The sequence below is a fragment of the Ursus americanus genome, chromosome 27 (assembly GCF_024610735.1).
Source record: "Ursus americanus isolate L20-20 chromosome 27, mUrsAme1.1.p, whole genome shotgun sequence".
NCBI lineage: Eukaryota > Metazoa > Chordata > Mammalia > Carnivora > Ursidae > Ursus > Ursus americanus.
In genome coordinates, this window is record NC_142153.1 from 26,137,330 (window position 1) to 26,143,329 (window position 6,000).

Here is a 6,000-nt window from a genome sequence, read left to right on the forward strand (position 1 = left end):
CACAAATACAGAAATAAGCAATCTAATTAAAAATGGGCAGGGGGCCTGAATAAACATTTTCTGAAGAGACATACAGATGGCCAATAGACACGTGAAAAGATGCTCAACGTCACTCATCATCAGGGAAATACAAATCAAAACCACAATGAGATATCCCCTCACACCTGTCAGAATGGATAAAATCAACAACACAAGAAACAACAGGTGTTGGTGGGATGTGGAGGAAAAGGAACCCTTGTGCACTGTTGGTGGGAAGGCAAAATGGTGCAGCTGCTGTGGAAAATAGTATGGAGGTTCCTCAAAAAGTTAAAAATAAAACTACCTTGTGATCCAGTACTTCTACTGGTGGGTATTCACTTATTTGAAAAAATGCATGCACTCCTGTGCTTATTGCAACATTATTTATAGCCAAGATATGGAAGCAACCTAAGTGTCTGTCCATAGATGAAGGGATAAAGAATTTGTATATCTAGAGAATGGAATATTACTCAGCCAAAAAAAAAAAATCTGAGATCTTTCCATTTGCAGTGACATGTGTGGACCTAGAGGGTATAATGCTAAGTGTAGTAAGTCAGTCAGAGAAAAACAAATTCCCTATGGATCTCACTTACATGTGGCATTTAAGAAACAAAACAAATGAGCAAAGGAAAAAGAGATAGAGAGGCAAACCAAGAAATAGACTCTCTCTTTTTTTTTAAAGATTTTATTTATTTATTTGACACAGAGAGAGACAGCCAGTGAGAGAGGGAACACAAGCAGGGGGAGTGGGAGAGGAAGAAGCAGGCTCCCAGTGGAGGAGCCTGATGTGGGGCTCGATCCCAGGACCCTGAGATCACACCCTGAGCCAAAGGCAGATGCTTAACGACTGAGCCACCCAGGCGCCCTGTAACAAATAGACTCTTAACTATTGAGAACAAACTGTTGGTTGTCAGAGGGGAGGTGGGTGGGAATATAGGTAAAATAAACGGGCTCAGGAGAAGACTTACTGCAGTGAGCACAGAGTAATATAAAGAATTGTTGGACCATTGTATTGTACACCTGAAAGTAATACAACACTGTATGTTAATCATACTTTAATAAAAAAAACTATAAGAATGAGCTCAACAGAGAAGAGGTAGAGTATACTGTTTGACATTGAGTTCATGGAGGAATAGAAGAATTTGGCAGTAATAAATAGGGTGTGACCATGGGTTGGCTGGCCTAGAAAGAATTAGGCTAAGACAGTTTAAAGGACAAGGTGCAGGCACTGTGTGGACAAAACACGGGAGGGGTCTTCTGTCTAGATACTGCTCATCAAGAAACACAACATGAATTTGACAGTGATCCAGGAGCTAATATCTTCAAGACATAAAGATGCGGCAAAACCTGGGATTTGATAGATGACGGAGTCCATGTCACCAGTTTTTATCACCCACTTGCTCTTTAGTGCAAACCTGGGTGGTTTTAGGAAGGAAGGAAGAATTATTTAGGGGGAGTAAGAAGGTGTGGTAGAAAAATGATGCCTCCATCCTCCAAGGATGTCTATGCCCTAATGCACGGAGCCTGTGAATATGTTACCTTACAAGACAGAAGAGGATTTGTAGATATGATTAAGTTAGGGGACTTGAGACAAGGACCTTGTGATTAGGTGAAATCAGAAGAGTCCTTACAATCAGAAAACCTTCCCTAGCTGTGGTTAGTGGAAGATGAGACTCTGGAAGAGAGGTCAGAGAGAAGCAGTGCAGCTGGTTTTGAAGATGGAGAAGGACAGCCAAGAGACAAGGACTAAATGGGGACCCGAAGCCATAACTTTAAGGAAGTGAGTTCTGCCAACAAGTCAAACGAGCAGGAGACAGCTTCCCTGCTGGAGCCTCCATAAAGGAATGCAGGCTTCTGACACCCGATTCTAGCCCACCAGGACCATGCTGGACTTCTGACCTACAGTGAGAAGAAACTAATACAGAATTAAACTTGCTCTGCGGACAAGTCTGGTGATGTAAGGGGATGAGACAAAGAATCACAACTTCGGAATTTCATTATGCTCCCATTTCTGTTCGTGAAGTTGGAGTTACTCTTGGGGCATCACAGCCAGCTCTGATCCTGACTTCCTAAAGAGGCACCTGTGTTCTGAGAACACGGTCAGCTACATGGGGCAGACACCCTGCTGCTGGAGAATCAAAGTTATGATAAACTTGATTTGAAAGGGCTGGATATATGAATTCAGAATCTTCTTTTCCAACACAGACCTTTCTGAGAATTCCCTGTCTCCATGAGTAAAAATAGAGCATTCACTATTAGAAGCCAGAATTTGGGAGTCATTTATTCTTAAAATTCTTTCAAATTCCTCTGCTGAATTTACATACATGTTCATTGCCCAAGGCATGATTATGTGTAATTTAGTGAGGATAATAGCCTCCCAGAAATAATGGTGTCTTACTGTGACCCGTTCTCCACAGAGCACCTGCAGTCAGCATTCATCAGGGCCCTCTCTTCTGCTAAAACATTTCAGGGGCTTTCCATTGGCTTTTGGAAGGAAAAAAAAACCAAACCAAAACATGATACTCCGTCACTCTGTCTAGAACGCCCTCTGTTCAGTTGATTTGTATTATCTTTTATGTCTCTGTGTAATCCAGGTGCTCTCAGGGGACCAAGCCCTGCTTCCTGAATACCCGGTTAATTACTGTTCGTATATATTCTCACAGTGCCAGAGAGCTGCACTGATAGGGATGATTAGTGGTGAACTGTATTTATTTGATGCTTTGATTAGATTTATCCCCCCACCGCTAAGCTTTAAGATGCTACTGAAGGTAGTATCATGTCTATTTTCACTCTCTATCACTCAGCATAGTGTCTGGGACATGCCAGGTACCAAAAAATGTCAATAGATGAATGAATGTCCACGAGCATATTTCCCCTCTAGGATGGAAACAGGAAATCTATGTATATTGAGAAAACCCATGGAGGGCTCTCAGCTGTGCCTGCTAAAACCTAGTTGCCATTTTTAAGGAGGACATCTGGGATCTGGATCATACTCTAGATTCCTGACAGAATGCATGGTGGGAAACGTCACCAAACAAATGTACAGGTGACATAGCATATTCCAGGATAGATGCGCAGACAACCTATGATCTCATCCTCATCACTTTGAAAGCAGAAAGGAAGCGTGTATTACAAACCTGGCTGGTAAACTGGAAACCATGAGAGATATTTGGACAACATCCCATCCATAGTTCAGAACATTGGGAACAGCATTTTGGGACATACATGATCAGTTTATGTAGTCAAATGTGGAGTGTCTGGGGTTGGGGCGGGGGCAGGGGGAGGGTTTCCCTAGTTCTCAGCAGAGCTATTTCTCATATTCTCTTCCAATCCACTTTTTGCCTCTGCTCAGTATTGTCTAGAATGAAGCTACATCAGGGCACTGCGTGTGACAGGAAGGTCTGGGAGCCGTGCGTTACCAGCTCCTACTATCAGTGTCTCTCTGCTGCATGCCAGTATGTGCTCGTGTTTGAATGAAAACTTGGTGATTACAAACCACTGCTCTTTTTAGGAAGAGTATCTTAATTCAGAAAATATGAAGCAGAAGGAAGTCAAAGGGCTTGTATAATGGGTAGTTAGGGCTTTGCATTTGTTAGGACCAGGTTACAGAAAAATTGTGGAGTGGTAATAATGGTAATAATAGTAGTAGTAGTAATAATAATAATGGTAATAATGGTAGTAGCGACTAAGAAGTATTGTCTGTCAGGCATTAGCTAGCCTTTCCAAATGGATCATCTCATTCAGTCCTCACAAAATACTATTAAATGGGAGTTGCTATTATCCTCATTTTAAACGAGAATATTGAAGCTTAGAGATGTTAAACTTCCCAAGGTCAGATAGGACAGTAAGTGCCTGTAAATGTTGTTTTCTCTCTTCCTTTGTTCCTACCTTTGGCCAGATCAAATTCTCTAATCTTTCAAGTTAATTCTTATTTTGCAAAAAGTTTAATTTGTTTGAGAGTGTTAGAAGATAAGTAAGAAAGAAGAATATAATATTTATTCCAGGATTGTTTGGGGAGAAAAAAAGAAATCTAGTGGTACCATTAAGGAACAATATTTTCCTTAATTATTTCAATTGCTTGAAACAAGGAAAATCCCACGGTGCTGCTTTGGGGGAACTAATCTGTAGGCGGATTTTGTAGATATTAATAGGTTAGGTCGATGAAGCAATGGGAAGCATCATGTTAATCAAAAGTGAAATGAGCTCCCAGGCACACCTGCCAACATGACTGAGCAGCCGCACAGAGTGCTTGGGGACCTGCGTCCCTAGGAAGCAAGATAATAATGTACGTGGCCTGTTCAATAAGCACTTAGCCCGAGGTCTTTCCAACATGAAAAGGAAAAGAAGTGCTCACGTCCACTTTCTTCTATCTTCTTTGATATGCTGTCTTTCTTGCAGCAGCCCCAGACTTGTCCTATAAAAGTTCTCTAATTTATTATCCTAGAAGGCCTTCATGGTAGCTACTGTTTGAAGGATTATCAAATGTAGGCTTAAAAGAAACATATCTGAAATGGCTAAATGTGGTTAATGAGATGTCTTATAATTAAACTGTAGAACTTGCTGCCACAAGTTATTAAGACTTGGAAATCTTCAAACAAGGATTAAACAAGGAGAGCATCAGCAATCCCGTTAACTGAGATAAAATTAGACGGAAGATCAATCATTCTACTTTAGGGCATCCTCTGAGGACGAGATAAGTTCGTGAAGATGTTTCTTCATGTTGTAGAATATCACTTAAGCATTATAATTTCACACGTGAAACCCTCCAATAATCTTAAACAGGGGCAATTTTCTTATAATTACTCCCTTTTGATAGCTATTGTATATTTACCATGAATTGACTAATGTTTCCCTTTTCAATACGAGATGCTCCCTGTTTCCATCCTTGTTTCCTTTTTTTTTTAATGATTTTTTATTATATTATGTTAGTCACCATACAGTACATCCCCGGTTTCCGATGTAAAGTTCGATGATTCATTAGTTGCGTATAACACCCAGTGCACCATGCAATACATGCCCTCCTTACTACCCATCACCAGCCTATCCCATTCCCCCACCTCCCTCCCCTCTGAGGCCCTCAGTTTGTTTCTCATGTTTCATTCCCCCTTCTGATTACCCCCCCCCTTTCTTTATCCCTTTCTTCCCCTACTGATCTTCCTAGTTCTTATGTTCCATAGATGAGAGAAATCATATGATAATTGTCTTTCTCTGCTTGACTTATTTCACTTAGCATTATCTCCTCCAGTGCCGTCCATGTTGCAGCAAATGTTGAGAACTCGTTCTTTCTGATAGCTGAGTAATATTCCATTGTATATATGGACCACAGCTTCTTAATCCAGTCATCTGTTGAAGGGCATCTTGGCTCCTTCCACGATTTAGCTATTGTGGACAATGCTGCTATGAACATTGGGGTGCATATGGCCCTTCTCTTCACTACGTCTGTATCTTTGGGATAAACACCCAGTAGTACAATGGCTGGGTCATAGGGTAGCTCAATTTTTAACTTTTTAAGGGACCTCCACACTGTTTTCCAGAATGGCTGTACCAACTTGCATTCCCACCAACAATGTAGGAGGTATCCCCTTTCTCCACATCCTCTCCAACAATTGTTGTTTCTTGCCTTGTCTATTTTTGCCATTCTAACTGGCATAAGGTGGTATCTCAGTGTGGTTTTGATTTGAATTTACCTGATGGCTAATAATTTTGAACATTTTTTCATGTGTCTGTTAGCCATTTGTATGTCTTCATTGGAAAAGTGTCTGTTCATATCTTCTGCCCATTTTTTGATTTGTTTGTTTCTCGTGTATTGAGTTTGAGAAGTTCTTTGTAGATCTTGGATACCAGTCTTTTATCTGTAGTGTCATTTGCAAATATATTCTCCCATTCCGTGGGCTGCCTCCATCCTTGTTTCCAACAGTACAATGGTTACAATATTCTGGTTCCTTTTAGATCCATGGTGATTTGATGTTGAAATGGTACAAG